The following is a 16867-nucleotide window of genomic DNA, read 5'->3' as shown; positions in this document are numbered from 1 at the left end:
CTTAGTTATAGTAAGTTCACTTATTGAAAAATTTATATGTCAAGGTACTGTGCTGGGTGCCACATAGGAGACACAAAGAAATAAAAGTTCTCTAGGAAAATCCGGTCAGTGAATGTATCTGTAGGAAATTTATACCCATATGGATACAGTTCAGAATGTAAAAATATTTGTCACTAACATCAGAAAGTTAAACAGCAACACAGAATTAAAGCATGTATCAAGATCACAGTAAAAGTGATGTCAAAGGATAAGTAATAATAACTAAATGAACTCTGCAGTCCAGTGGCATTGAACATTTTTATTTGAAACAGTAAAACCCTTTTGTTCTCCAAAGGGAATTTTAAACCAAGTATGTTAAAAGTGTATATGTGTGTGGGGGGGGTGGGGCGGGGAGGCTGTTAGCCACTCAGCTGTGTCCGACTCTTTGCAAACCCCATAGATAGTAGCCCACAAGGCTCCTCTGTCCATGGGGTTCTCCAGGCAAGACTACTGGAGTAGGGGGATCTTCCTCCTCCAGGGGATCTTCCCAACCCAGGGATCAAACCTGGGTCTCCGGCATTGCCGGCAGATTCTTTACCTTCTGGGCTACCAGGGAAGCCCTACAAGTGGGGGCGGGAGAGGCAAAGACTCTTTTATTGCTAGAAGCCAGCGTTCTAGATTCAGCTCTGCCAACTGTATGCCCTGAGACTATTTACCTAAATTCTCTGTCAATTCCCTTATTAACAGATGGGATTAATAATGGGATTGTTGCTAGAATTAAAAACAACGGAGGATGCAAAGCATTCAAAAGTGTCTGGAAGGACCAAATACATCTTCACATTAATACAGGTTTAACTCATTTTATTAAGCTTTGTTTTATTGCCCTTCACAGAGTCTGCATTTTTAAAAAGATAAGTTGAAGGTTTGTGGCAACTCGGTTGAGCACAATTTTTCCAAAAGCACTTGCTCACTTTCACATCTCTTGTGTCACATTTTGGTAATTCTCCCACCATTTCAAGTACTTTCATTCTTATTGTATTTGTTATAGTGATGTGTGATCAGTGATCTCTGATGCTACAATTCTGATTGTTTGGGGGTAGCATGCACCTCAGCATATGAGACGGTGAACTTGACAGATACTGTGTGTGCGTTCTGACTGCTCTACTCTCCCTTCCTCTCCTCCCGCCTCCCTTTTCCCTGAGACACAACAATTAGTTAGGCTAACTAATAACCTGAACTGAACTGAACTGAATAACCCTACAGTGGCCTCTAAATGTTCAAGCGAAGGAAAGAGTAGAATGTCTCTAACTTTAAAACAAACGCTAAACATAATTAAACTTAGTGAAGAAGGCTTGTCGAAAGCCAACACAGGCCCAAAGCTAGGCCTCTTTTGCCAAATGATTAGCCAAGTTGTGAAGGTAAAGGAAAATTTCTGGAAGGAAATTACAAGTGCTACTTCAGTGAGCACACAAATGGTAAGAAAGCAAAACAGCCTTATTGCTGATCTGGAGACAGTCATAAAGATCTGGAAAGAGGGTCAGACCAGCCACAACATTCCCTTAAACCTAAGGCTGATCCACAGCAAGGCCCTATCTCTCTTCAATTCTGTGAACACTGACAGAGGTAAGGAAGTTGCATAAGAAAAGTCTGAAGCTAGCAGAGGTTACTTCCTGAGGTTTAAGGAAGGAAGCTCTCTCCAAAGCATAAAAATGCAAAATGAAGCCACAAATGGTGATGTAGAAGCTGCAACAAGTTATCCAGTTGATGAAGGCAGCTAACTAAGCAACAGATTTTCATGTAAATGAAATGGCCTTCTATTGGACCAAGATCCCGTCTGGGTCTTTGGTAGCCAGAGACCAGAAATCAATGCCTGGCTTCAAAGGACAGCCTGACTCTCTTGTTAGGGGCTAATGCAGCTGGTGACGTGAAGTTGAAGCCAGTGCTCATTTACCATTCTGAAATCTAGGACCCTTAAGAATTATGCTAAGTCTACTCTGCCTGGGCTCTATAAATGAAACAACAAAGCCTGGATGACAGCACATCTATTCACAACACAGTTACTGCATGTTTAAAGCCCACTGTTGAGACCAACTGCTCAGAAAAAAAGGTTCCTTTCAAAATATCACTGCTCATTGACAAAGCACCTGGCTACCTAAGAGCTCTGGTGGAGATGTACAAGGAGATTTACGTTGCTTCTAGGCCTACCAACACAACATCTGTCTGCAGCCTTTGGATCAAAGAGTAACTTTGATTTTCAAGTCTGATTATGAAAGAAATACATTTTGTTCAGGCTAATGATTTCTCTGATGGATCTGGGGAAAGTAAACTGAAAAGCTTCTGGAAAGGATTCACCATGCTAGATTCCATTAAGAATATTCCAGACTCATGGGAAGAGGTCAAAACATCAACATTAACAGGAGTTTGGAAGAAGTTGATTCCAACGCTTACAGATAACTTTGAGGGGTTCGAGACTTCAGTGGAGCAAATAACTACAGATGTGGTAGAAAGAGCAAGAGAATTAGAAGCAGAATCTGAAGATGTGACTGAATTGCTGCAATCTCACGATCAACCTTTAATGAAGACAAAAAAATACAGAGGGAAGTTGGGCCAGTGCCAGGTGGCATCACATAGGAACCAACATGGAACTTTATATGCAGGAGAAAGAAACATCAGCCTTGTTTAATTCATTGTTAAATCTAGTCTCTGTTACTTCAGCCAAACAGATTCCCTAACTAATACTCTGTCATTTATATGTATATGTGTAACTGATTCACTGTGCCATGCAGCAGAAACCAATACAACACTGTAAAGCAGTGTTGTATACTCCAGTAAATTTTTTTTTAATTTAATGAATGAGGAAGTGTTTTACTGATGAGCAAAGAAAGTGGTTTTGTGAGACAGAATCCATTCCCAGTGAAAATTACTGAAATGACAACAAACCATTTAGAATATTACATAGACTTAATTGATGAAGCAGCAGCAGGGTTTGAGAGGACTGACTAATTGTGGGAGAAGTTCTACTGTGAGGAGATCTGCTGGATCATAGAGAAAGCAAGGGAATTCCAGAAAAATATCTACTTCTGCTTCATTGACTACTCTAAAGCCTTTGTGTGGATCATAGCAAACTGTGGAAGATTCTGAAAGAGAAGGGAATACCATTTTACCTACTTCCTGAGAAACCGGTACGCAGGTTTAGAAGCAAGTTAGAATTGGACATGGAACAATCAGTCAGTTCAGTCGCTGAGTCGTGTTCGACTCTTTGCGACCCCATGAATCAGAGCACGCCAGGCCTCCCTGTCCATCACCAACACCCGGAGTTCACTCAGATTCACAGCCATCGAGTCAGTCATGCCATCCAGCCATCTCATCCTCTGTCGTCTCCTTCTCCTCCTGCCCCCAATCCCTCCCAGCATCAGAGTCTTTTCCAATGAGTCAACTCTTCGCGCGAGGTGGCCAAAGTACTGGAATTTCAGCTTTAGCATCATTCCTTCCAAAGAAATCCCAGGGCTGATCTGCTTCAGAATGGACTGGTTGGATCTCCCTGCAGTCCAAGGGACTCTCAAGAGTCTTCTCCAACACCACAGTTCAAAAGCATCAATTCTTTGGTGTTCAGCCTTCTTCACAGTCCAGCTCTCACATCCATACATGACCACTGGAAAAACCATAGCCTTGATGGCTTCAAAACTGGGAAAGGGGTACACCAAGGCTGTATATTGTCACCCTGCTTGTTTAACTTATATGTAGAGTACATCATGCGAAATGCCAGGATCAACGAAGCACAAGCTGGAATCAAGATTTCTGGGAAAAATATCAATTACCTCAGATATGTAGATGACACCATCCTTACGGCAGAAAGCGAAGAACTAAAGAGCCTCTTGATGAAAGTGAAAGAGGAGAGTGAAAAAGTAGGCTTAAAACTCGGCATTCAAAAAACAAAGATCATGGCATCTGGTCCTATTACTTCATGGCAAACAGAAAAGGAAACAATGAAAACAGCGACAGACTATTTTCTTGCGCTCCAAAATCACTGCAGACCATGACTGCACCCATGAAATTAACAGATGCTTGCTCTTTGGAAGAAAAGCTATGACAAACCTAGATGGCGGGAAACCAGAATTGAAAGAGACACGTGTACCCCAATGTTCATCGCAGCACTGTTTATAATAGCCAGGACATGGAAGCAACCTAAATGTCCATCAGCAGATGAATGGATAAGAAAGCTGTGGTACATATACACAATGGAGTATTACTCAGCCATTAAAAATAATACAGTTCAATCAGTTCTAATGAGGTGGATGAAACGGGAGCCAATTATACAGAGTGAAGTAAGCCAGAAAGAAAAACACCAATATAGTATACTAACGCATATATATGGAATTTACAAAGATGGTAATGATAACCCTATATGAGAGACAGCAAAAGAGACACAGATGTATAGAACAGTCTTTTGGACTCTGTGGGAAAGGGAGAGGGTGGGATGATTTGGGGGAATGGCATGGAAATATGTATAATATCATATAAGAAACAAATCACCAGTCCAAGTTTGATACAGGATGCTTGGGGCTGGTGCACTGGGATGACCCGGAGGGATGGTACGAGGAGGGAGGTGGGAAGGGGGTTCAGGATGGGGATCACGTGTACGCCCGTGGAGGATTCATGTTGATGTGTGGCAGAACCAATACAATATTGTAAAGTAATTAGCCTCCAATTAAAATAAATTTAAATTTAAAAAAAAAAAGCAGAGACATCACTTTGCTGTCAAAGGTCCATATAGTCAAAGCTATGGTTTTTCCAGTAGTTGTGTACAAATGTATGAGCTGGACCATAAAGAAGGCTAAGCACCAAAGAATCAAGGCTATCGAACTTGGTATTGGAGAAGACTCTTGAGAGTCAGGGATCAAACCAGTCAACCCTAAAGGAAATCAATCCTGAATATTCACTGGAAGGACTGATGCTGAAGCTGAGGCTCCAATACTTTGGCCACCTGACAGGAAGGATCGACTCATTGGAAAAGACCCTGATGCTGGGAAAGATTGAAGGCAGGAGGACAAGGGGGCAACAGAAGATGAGATGGTCGGATGGCATCACCAACTCAAAGGACATGAGTTTGAGCAAGCTCCAGGAGATGGTGAAGGACAGGGAAGCCTGGCGTGCTGCAGTCCATGGGGTCGCAAAGAGTCAAACACAACTGAGCAACTGAACAACAGCTGCTGTGAGTAAAATGCTCCTGCACACTATAGAGAAATCATTTATAAAAGGAAGAGTTAATTGATGTAGCAAATTTCACTGCTGTCTCATTTTAAGAAACTATCACAGCCATGCCAAACTCCACTGACCGCCACCCTGATCAATCAGCAGCCTCCAATATCAAGGCAAGGCCTTCTATCAGCAAAGGACTCAGATGATGGCTACCATTTTTTAACAAAACTATTTTTTAAATTTAGGTTTGTACATTGCATTTTTAGATATAATGCTTTTGCCCATTTCACAGATTGCAGTACAGTGTAAACATATCTTTTACATGCACTGGGAAACCAAAAGCATTATGACTCACTTTACTGTGATATATTTGCTCTATTGCAGTGATCTGGAAAGTAACCCATGATATCTTCAAGGTATACCTATACATGTCAAGACATGATCTTATAAAATTAAGATATCCTACAATGAAATTAACTCTAAATTCCTCAAATATCCATTCTTCAATTTTTACATTGTCATATCTAATAGGTAAGGATCAACTTTACATCATTAACTGATGAGTAATCTAAATTACTAATTATAGGAAGAAGCTTATTTAATTTATATCAGTATTTCACTGTGATCAAATAAACAAAACTACCAATAAGGCTAAAACAGATGTACATTTTGAGGCACCTTACAATAAAGAACAGTAAAGGGCCTGATAAATTACCTTCTCTTTTTAAAGATTCCTTTACTGATATGTGAAAAACCAGTAAACGTTATCAAAAGAATCTGAATAAAAAGATATCAAGAGAAGCCCTTTGTATAAACACTAAAGGCAATAAAATGTAATAAAATGATAAAATCAAAAAAGTCAACCTTCAAATCCATGAGAAAAATGGGGAAAAAGATGACCTTAAAACTAAAGTTTAATGTGACTTTTTTATTTTATTGAAAGCCACAGAGCCCTAGAGTCTATATTAAGGGCAATCTGATAGGATTTAAAATACTAAATAAAAAATACTAAGAACAATTGTAGAGAATTTGAAAGTACCTGAAAATAACATACGATAAATAAAGACAATAATATAAAAAAGAGAAGAGATTTTTTAACTCTAAAATGGAGCTAGAGGAGGCTGCTGCTTAGGGAGAGGAAAGCTGGAGTGCAAAGCCCCAACTATCAAGTGCAAATTGAAAAACTAACACTGAAAGAGAGGTCAATACTCCTCCAAAGGAAAAGGAAGGATGGGGTTAAAAAAACTTCACTGGCTACACAATTTTTCCTACAGTCAATGTTATTGCACTACACCAACATACCTACCTATGTTAAGAAACAATGAAATTATTTAATGTTTTAAAACAGTAAGAAGTTTTGAGGCCCTATGATCTGTTAAGTATATTCAAATATAATATTTCATTCCAACAGAGTCCAAAAGAAGTTCAGATATTAAGAAACAACCATTTAATTCTGTGCACTGGGAAAGATGTCACAAAGAAAGATAGTATTTGATATTAAACATGAAAGTCAGAAAGGATTTTCACAAATAGGAATGGAAGACAGGAATCCTTAATGGAAGGAACAAAAACAGCATCTAAAAAAATATAATGTGGAACAGGTATGAGATACAGAGTAGGAATGGTGATATGGAATACTGGAGACAGGATAGAACATGGAAGAGCAACTTTGATGATTGATCAAAGAATTTTAGGGCAATCAAAAACCAACGAAGGCTTTCTGCAGATGAAATGATATAATTAATCTCCCTACTACATGTTTAATCTGATTACAATGGATTTTTAAAGGAAAAACTAGGAAGGAGACCTCATTATGAACTTGTTTAGAATGATGAATGAAAAGTTGCAAGGGACTTTAGACATTGTCTGACTCCATTCCTTCTGTCGTCAGGCTCAGAGAGTATAATCTACTCGTGGTCAGCTGAAGAATTATTAACAGAGGTTATGAGGTTTCCACACAATGAACTCATAAGTACTCTCATATCTAACAGGTTTTTTAAGGATACAGATAGCTATCTTTAATACCCCAAATTTATACCATCACTTCCAAAATGAACTGAAGCCTGCTATCCATCTGTCTTTCTTTTCTTTATTTCCACAAATACTTCCTGAACCCCTATTAAGGGTCAGGTACTATTCTAAAATATAAAGAAAACATTAGTTCCCTTCCTAGGTGGACTTAAAGTTCAATAGTAGAAACAAGACAAAAAACAAATCAAGACAAACGATGACACAGTGACAGGCATTATGGATAAAAGTTATGTTGGGTCAGAAGGAAGATAAGTGCAGAATGGAAGGTACTACTGTTCTATAGAGAGTAACCACAGAATGCTTTTCTCATAGGATGACAGCATGCGGTGAAAGCTGGAGACATAAGAGTATCTGAGAAGAGAGGCCCACAAAAATGGAAGAATAAATACGAAAATCCATACCAGATAAGCACTCAGCCTGCCTGAATGACGGAGGGAGGTAAGAGGAGGAAATGAGGCCAAAAAACCCGGAAGATTCGAATCATGTAGACTTTCTGGGTCACTGAGAAGGCTTTACCACTGAAATCATCTCAGAAACAATGCAAACAGAAGACAGTGGAGCATCTTTAATGTGTTGAAATTAAAGAAAGCAATGGGGGGCTGTCAAGAAAAAAAGCAAGCCAAGCCAGAATTTTATACCAAACAAAAACATTTAAAAAGAAGCAAAATAAAAATTTTAGTTAAACGCAAAGATACTTTGGTACCAGAAGATTTGGAACTTAAAAATTTTAAAGGAAGCTGATGGAAAAGAATACCAGATGGAAATCCAGATAAATCCAAAGATATATTAGAAATGCTATCTATGTGACAAAAACTTTGACTCCACACTTCCAATGAAGGGGGCACAGGTTTGATCCTTGGTCAGTGAGTTAAGATCCCACATGTTGCATTGCTTGGTCAAAAAAAAAAAAGAAGAATAAAAAATTTTGTTCCACATTTTAAAATTTTACTTGAAAGATAATTTATCATTTAAAGCAAAGATGACAATATACAGTCGGGTTTATAATACATACAAGTAAAACTTATGATGAAATGGCACCAAAAATGGGAAGGGGCAAATGGAAGTATACTATGATTATAACATCCACACATTACATGTTGTGTGTGATATTATTTAATAGTAGAGATATACAGATAAGTTAGAGATAAATATTTTAAATCCTAGAGCAACAACAAAAAGTAAAACAGAGCTAATAAACCAATAAAAGAGATAAAATGGAATATTTAAAAATATTCAATTCAAACGAAATCAGAACAAGAAATAAATAAGAAAAACAAGTATACTTAAGAAAACTTGGCAAGAAAAGTGACTACCAAGCAACATGTGTAAGGTAGTCTGACTCATCATATCTACTGGGAATAAAGGTGAAAACCAACATCTTTACTAATGGATGTAAACGTTTACCTGTAGGTTTCACAGGTGATTTATCGTAATATGCTCATTTTGCACATTCCCTTTCGATCTATCACACTGCACATGGTTTCCAAAATCAAGAGATGTTTTTAATTAGCCAACTAGGTTACTGATACCTACTCATTCAAATAAGCTTTTGGAAATACCAGACATCACCAAATAAAAACAGTGGTTGAGGATATTTAAGAAGAAAATCAGGTGAAATATTCAATGGAAATAGTTATTTATAAAACCCTAGTCTTTGGTTAATGGGACCATTTTGTATCTCATGTACTGTACAGTTCCTTGATCAACATGCAACAGTCACATCAACATATCTGCTTGCAAAATTACGCTTTTCTTGTTTCACAGTAGCTAGACAGATAAGGGTTAAACACATTAGAATTCATGTTGGCAGAGGCAAATAAAGCCAAAAAAATTATCTGTTTTAGAAATAAATAATTATCTTGTCAATGTTAATTTATCCTATTTGATTAAAATTAATTGGCAAAAACCACAGGCTCAATGTAAAACTGGTCACAGCAAGAACAACTCCCTCCAAGAGCCAGTCCAGAGTTTTGAGCAGGCCTGGACGAGACCTGGAAAGAGCACAGGGGATCAGGCCCTGAGGTGGAGAAGCCCACCAGCTCTTTTCAACAGAAAAAGTGCAAAACTGCTCCCTGACTCATTTATGGGCCCATTCAGAGAAGACTGTAGCTCTCCAGGTACTGGAGATAAGACGGCAAGCAGACAACAAGGCCCATAGAGTACATCCATCTCCTCGTTTTGGCTGGAAACTAGAACACCTTCTATATCTCAGCACAGATCTGGAATGCCAATAGAGGATGAGCTGCTTGTCTACTCAGCACCCACCACTCCCTTACAGTCTTACAGCTTTCTGCCACGGGCCACAGCTACTCTCTGCCTCAGAGTGTTCATTGGCTAGAAGCGTGTAGACAGCAAGCCAGAGTACCAGGGAGAAGCTAGCCACCAAAGCTGGGCAGGAGTTGATGAATCACATAGCCAATTATTATGGTAAGAGGTCATCAACTGTAAAATTCATCCTAACTTCAGAGATTCTGAAATGTGGGAGAAAATATTCATGTTAGCTTCAAATAATATGACTCTAATAATATGATAAGTGAAAACAGCCAGGGATCGAAAATATCTACAACTGCTTCCCCACATATATATATCTAACATGAGTCTAGCCTGACTCCGCATGCAAGCTGAGAAATGGAACAGAAATTAGTCCTGCTGTGGCCCAGAACTTAACATCAATGGTAACTGAGAGTTGTCACAAATATCACTCCTCAGTCCCTCAATCAGACACCATACCAGGCTACAACATGCCCACCATATGTCAAGCCCAATGTGTAAGTTCTCTGAGGGAAAATGTCTTAACTCCAGCCTGACGGATATGATAGGCTGGAGGGGAGGTAAGGCAAGTACTAAATAATTATACAGAATAATTAACAGAATGAGGTAATGTCATTAAATGGGTTTTAATAAAATACGTGTATATACGCAGTCACTCAGTCGTGTCTGACTCTTGCGACTCCATGGACTGTGTAGCCCACCAGGCTCCTCTGTCCATGGCATTTTCCAGGCAAGAATACTGGAGAGGGGTTGCCATTTCTTCCCCCAGAGGGGTTTTTCTGACCCAGGGATCGAATTCACCTCTCCTGCAATGGCAGGCTATTCTTTCCCACTGAGCCACCTGGAAAATCCTCAATAACCCTATACGAGTTCACAAAAAGCAAACAGGCAAAGTTTCAGTATCAAGCTGGCATCAGAACTGCGCGAGCATCTGCAAGAGACGAGGGAGGCAAGAAACAAAAGAAAATAAAAAGGATATGGGCAGGCTCAGGACATTCTGATAGAAAACCAAATATTTTTATTTCAGTGAAGCAAAGGTACAATGGAAAATGAAGCTAGCAATACAGAGTACTGGTAGGCAAGAAGAGGCACTAAACGTTTTCCAGTAGAGAAAACGACATAACCAGAGGCAGGGGGGATCCCCTAAAGAAGGCTTGGAGACACTGAATTTAAAGGGCTTCTGGGACATCTTGGTGATTTTTCTCACCTATTGCAAGGGCCCAGAATCCAGCTAGATCTGAGTCAGGAAAGCAAAAGAAAGATGTGAACTGGGAATTTTATTTAGGACTCATCTGGACTCCTCTAAGGCTCGTTAGGGCTTCCCAGGCAGCTCAACCGGTAAAGAATCCGCCTGCAGTGCAGGAGACCCAGGTTCAGTCCCTGGGTCAGGAAGATCCCCGGGAGAAGGGAATGGCAATTCACTCCAGTATTCTTGCCTGGAAAATCCTATGGACAGAGGAGCCTCGCGGGCCACAGCCCATGGGGTCAGAAGAGTCAGACATGACTTAGCAACTAAACCATCGCCATATGGACCAAATAATAGCTGAAGTTATGAAATAAGATGTTTCACTGAGAGGATGTGATACATAAGGGGAAAAAAAAAGGAACCCAGAGAAATAATCTGAGGAACATCACCATTAGTGGGATGAGCAGAAGAGCTCACAAAGAATAAGAAGCAGCAACCATGTAAGTGGAAAGAAAATCAGGAGAGCAGGAAAACAGCATGGAAGAAAAAGAGACATCAATACTGACCAATTTCACAGCAAGATGGAGTAAGAACCAAAACACATTCCCAGGGATTGAGGCTGCTGATGGCCTGGCTAAAAGCAGTTTAAGTGGAGTGGCAGGAATGGGAGGGGAGTGCACACTGGGAGGTCAGAACAGACTCCTCTTGAGCTGAGCCAAAGGTGGTTCAGTGGTGAAGAATCTGCCTGCCAATACAGGAGATGCAGGTTCAGTCTTGGAGGGGGAAGATACCCGGGAAGAGGAAGTGGCAACCCACTCCAGTATTTTTGCCTGGAGAATTCCATGGATAGAAGAGCCTGGCAGGCTACAGTACATGCGGTTGCGAAGAGTCAGACATGACCGAGCAACTGAGAATCCATCCAAGCTGAGTCAAAGTGACCCAGATGAACAGGGAAAGTCATCAGGTGGAAGGAAAGGAAAATAGCACCTGCAAAGGATGAGCTGGATCCAATTTCAAAATGTTTATCTTAAACAAAAAAAAAGCTTTAAAGCACACATTAAAAGATTTGCAAACTCAGCAAGCATAACGAACTTGTTATTTTGAGCAAAATAATATTAATTACAATGTTAACTTTTTGAGGGAAAAGAAACTAATCAAAACTCTCATAAATACGCTGCTTAGCAAAATTTTATGAAAAGGTATATGGACGAGGTCACACCTTTTGTACGACCAGTTTCTAAAAGGAACAAATCTATATATATCTGCTACATTAATTACTCTCCAATTCTGCCACAGTCTGTTCAAGCTCAACCTAGGCAGTGAAACTTCAATCTTAAATCTTCATTTTTACTCAGTTCTTCTTTTCTCAAGAAGGAGCCATTTAAAAAAAAAAAAACTCAAAATGTCCTTTATCTTTATTGAAATTTAGAAAAATCAGTCATTTCCTAAAAATCCACATTTCTGGCTACACTGCAGGAGAAAAAAAAGAGACATCACACAGTATGTGTAAGTTTTTGACCTCACTGTATGACTACAGATGCCACAGTAGAGTAGTGATGAAGAAGTTATGTCAGACTCAGATTGGCCCATCAGTGTGAAAGTACCAGCTCCTTCAGCACTTGCTCAAAGGAAACTATCAGAGCCATGTATTATCAACTGCATGTACAAAGCAGAACTGTCAGTTATGGGATGGGCTATAAAAAGATAGACACAATTCCTAATTACATCCATTCTTTCGTTGTAATTACTCTGGAGAGTGATTACATATTTAACTTGGCTATCTTTTTTAAAAAATAAGTTGCTTTAATGAAAGTATTTTAGATAGTGATGCCACCATACATCAATTAGAAAGTTAATCATTCTCCTTGTTCTCACAGAACAATTTCAAAGGCGGTGGGGAGGTACTAGTGCTCAGTGCTTTTTAAAAAGTTAATTAGAGGGCACCCAATAAAGAGAGGGGCTTCCCAGGTGGTATTAGTGGCAAAGAACCCACCTGCCAATGCAGGAGATGTGGGTTAAGTCCCTGGGTCAGGAAGATCCCCTGGAGGAGGGCATGGCAACCCACTCCAGTATTGTTCCCTGGAAAATCTCATGGACAAAGGAGCCCGTTGGGCTCTGGTCTACAGGGTTGCAAAGAGCTGGACACGACTGAAGCAACTTGGCATGCATGCAGTAAGAGAAAACATCCAGGAAATAGACTTTATCAAAAACTCAAAATATGTAATCTGCATAGAGTCAAAAAACAGCAAGAGATCCTCTTCAGTAGGCTCACTTCAGCAGAAAAAAATTCTCCTCACTATGTCAGGTTTAGTTTTCAATATTCTACGAGACTTCACTATATAATAAATGACTACTCTAGAATCATTCTTAGAATATTTCCAAGAGACAAAGGGCAAACAAAGTCATAAGCTATGACTAACAAAGCTCCAAATTAGCTCAAATACATTACAGATTGAACTATAAATAAGAAAGTTTTCATATAATGGAATCTAAGATATTACCAATCAGCAAGCAAATCATGGGCTACAACTGCGGCACACATTACCCTCACCCTAGATTCATTAATAATAAAGCAATTTATTTCCATCCAAAGTACTCCATCTTAAATGTAAACTCATTATGATTTTATGTAGGCAAAGGTGTCATCAATAGCATTTAGCATTAGAGGTGACTTTCAAAACATACACATAAGCTTATCTTCCAGTCTTATCAGCCTTCCTGTATGTTACTTTATACATATTTTATGCCATTCTTCCATTGCCTTCCAGAATCCCATTAGTAATCCCACACACTTCGCTCAATATGATTCAGGCCACACAATAAAATGGTTTTCTGTGTCAGCTATATTTCACAGTCTTGTTTAACTAAATAAGATCAAATGAAAGAAGGCGTGTGAAAGTGGATTTTGCACAGTCTGCCACATAGAAGACATTTAATAAACATGTGTAACCTAAATTCAGCACAACCCCTCTGGTACCAAGTCACTCAGAACTAGAAGGTTCACATTTAACAGCAGGTAGACTAACACCATAGCAACAACTTAAGGACAAATGGAATATACCAAGAACGGAAAGTAGGAAGAAGTAAAAATATTTGACAGAATGCAGGTAAGACGTGAGAATAATTAAAAGATTCCCGGATCCAACATCCTTCAGCTATACTCTCATTATGACAAAACAGTCCATAGTCTTTTTTTCTTTTTAACAACCTTTCACTGTTTTTTGAGTTATCATAATCAGCCCCTCCAAAATCATTATCTAATGTGATAAGAACTAAATGAAGTATCAAGGTAAACTGATACTTCATTTTTGCCCCTGAACATGATTCATTACCTAGAGTCAATGAGTAAGTTTTGTGAGGTCTGCTTGTCTGATATTCTTGCAAAATATGTATAAATGCCTATTTCCACAAAGAGGTTTCATAAATTAATTTTCTTATTGCATAAGTAAGACCACAAAATAGAGCAGCAGAATTTTAAGTGAAGGCATTTTATTTATACTCCAAAGTTTCTTTGTTAAGACTAGTTTGTTAAGCAAAGAGCATTATGAGAAGCTATGCGTGTGTGCTAAGTCGCTAGTCGTGTCTGACTTTGTGTGACCCTATGGACTGCAGCCCACCAAGTTCCTGTGTCCAGGGGAACTCTCCAAGCAAGAATACTGGAGTGGGTTGCCGTGCCCTCCTCCTGGGGATCTTCCCAACCCAAGTCGAACCTGTATCTCTTACATCTCCTGCATTGGCAGGTGGGTTCTTTACCACTGCACCACCTGAGAAAAAGTACAACCAAGACAAAACCTATCGCTCTTCTCTGAGTTAGGGAAGTCATCAGAAAATATTGAGAATTCCAAAATGGCTTTAGAGGGTGGAGGAAAAGGAACACTGCCGAGGTGTTGAAATTCTAAACGAGTCAAATTCCAAACAGAAAGTACAAAGAGATTGAAGAAATAAAACCACATAGAATAGGATGTCCCCCATGACAATGAAATTTCCTCGACTACAATTTTTCCTACATTCTCCAATACTGCAACTTCATCAAGGGGACAGACCTACCTTAACAGTCTTTGTACCATGTGTCCCAGCTCAACACTTGTCACACAGTCATACTCAACATTTCATGAATCAACAATGCAAGTAAGAGTTGGAAGCAAATGCCAAGTTTAAAAAATTGGGGGAGCCATAAGTTTTTGGTAGTAGTCATGTTCAAATCCACCAACTTGAGAAATAAAATGTATAGATAGATCCCAAAATATTTGAGAGGAAAATTTAGTTATAAAACCTTCTTCCTTGTTTTAATAAAACTATAGAACAAAAGTAGGAGAATGCAAAAGAACTTAATCTTCCTAAAGTGAATGGAGATTTACAAGTTTAAATTTCTTAACTGGAGATGGGAGCTTCATTTTTATAGTATCTCAGTCATCAGACAGCAGTTTTAAAAAAACCTACAGTTGTCCCTTTAACTTTTTATCTTTAAATAATTTTAAACTTACAGAAAACCTGAATAGTACAAAGAATTCCCAAATACACTTCATCCAATTTCCACTAATATTAACATTTTACTTAATCATACCATAATTATCAAAACTAAGAAACAAAAGTTGATGAAATCATCGAGTAAACTGCAGGCTTTACTCAGACTTCATCCAACTAAATATTTGCACTAGCATCCTTGCTCTGTCCAGGATTCTACAATGCATTCAGGTACCCTGCATATCTTTAGTCTTCTTCAATCTGTGGTAATCCTTAAAGTCCTTCCTTGCCTTTGACAGTTGATACCACTGAAGAGTAATGATCAAGTATTTAACATCTTTCTGATGTTTTTTCACAATTAAATTGAGGTTATGCATTTTAGCAAGAATACCACAAAGGTGAGGTGCTCTTGTCTTGGTTAAGGTGGTATTTTCCAGGTTAATCCACCGTAAAGATACTCTCTTTCCCTTGGAATTAATATCTTGGAAGGGACATTCTAAGATTCTGCAAATATCCTGTTTCTAATCACACTATCATGCACTAATTTTGGCATCCATCACTGGATCTTGCCTGTGAAAATTACTACTGTAGTATTCTAACGGCAATTTTCTACTTCCCTCATCCCTTCTGCATTTACAATTCAAATTCTTCTACATGCTACCTCCCCACTCACTGATTCATTTATTTTATTTATTTGCATCAGTCTGGGCTCCTAAATATTACTTTCTTCTGTGAGTTACAGTCTAAAACTACTCTGATATTTTATGGTCCCAATTTTTCCAGCTTTGGTCATTGAGAGCTCTTTCAGGTTAGCTCCTATGCCTCTCAACATGCCCACACGCTTCTTTTAAGAACTTTCTTAGTTCTGGTAATACAAGATGCTCCCGGCTTATCTTGTATTTTCTCTCACCCAGTCCTGGGATCAACCGATTCTCAAAGGAACCCTAGCTCCATTAACTGGAGAATGGTATTTAGAAAACACGATATGGGAACCAGGTGTGCTCACTGTCAATGGGCTATCTCTGATTCTAGGTAGACCCTCTCCATGGACAGTGATAAGAAATATTGTTGGCCTCTGAACAATGTGGGGGTTAATCCTTATATAACTAGAGTCAGTCAGTCCTCCATAGCATCAGATCCCCTGCATCCTCATGTTCAACCAGCCCCAGACCATGTGCTACTGTAGTATAGTAAATACTGTACTGTATTATAGTAAACAGTATTTACTATTGCAAAATATCAGCATATAAGAGGACCCATTCAGTTCAAACCCATGTTGTTCAAGGGTCAACTGTATATGTACATATACTACCGAACACCTACATATGCACCTATATTTATTTCTATATCTGTTTACATATACAGCTAAAATATTCAGAATGAATTTATACTGATACTTCTGAATGCAATCCAGCACCACAGGGTTTATTCTACTCGGTCACATTCCTTATTTGTAATTTCTCTGGCAGAAAACTGAATCTCCTTATCTACTGTACCTATTTTTTCAACTCTAATAAACATATAGTTTCAGAATTGCTAATCCATACCTCTGTGAGAAACAAATATGCCAACAAGAGTGCAGTGCTTATGTGCAGCTCTTTTTGTCTTTAACCTCACAACATCCAGTCAGAAGACTATCTTCCAACGTTAATCAGGGGAGCTTTTTTCCTCCCCACTCTCTTTAGTGATATGTTACTCATCTGTATTCCATGTTGTTTTCCCCTCACATCCTGGTTG

General features: G+C 39.0%; 1 protein-coding gene across 1 annotated transcript in view; it reads right to left on the bottom strand.

Moving 5' to 3' along the window:
- The window catches only part of SMYD3 (SET and MYND domain containing 3), a 741121-nt gene that overhangs the window by 628581 nt on the left and 95673 nt on the right, over window positions 1-16867 (bottom strand). The gene's annotated exons all lie outside the window — the stretch shown is intronic.

The sequence above is a fragment of the Capra hircus genome, chromosome 16 (genome assembly GCF_001704415.2).
Source record: "Capra hircus breed San Clemente chromosome 16, ASM170441v1, whole genome shotgun sequence".
Classification (NCBI taxonomy): domain Eukaryota; kingdom Metazoa; phylum Chordata; class Mammalia; order Artiodactyla; family Bovidae; genus Capra; species Capra hircus.
Note: the sequence above shows the minus strand (reverse complement) of the source record. Positions and strands in the feature narration are given on the sequence as shown.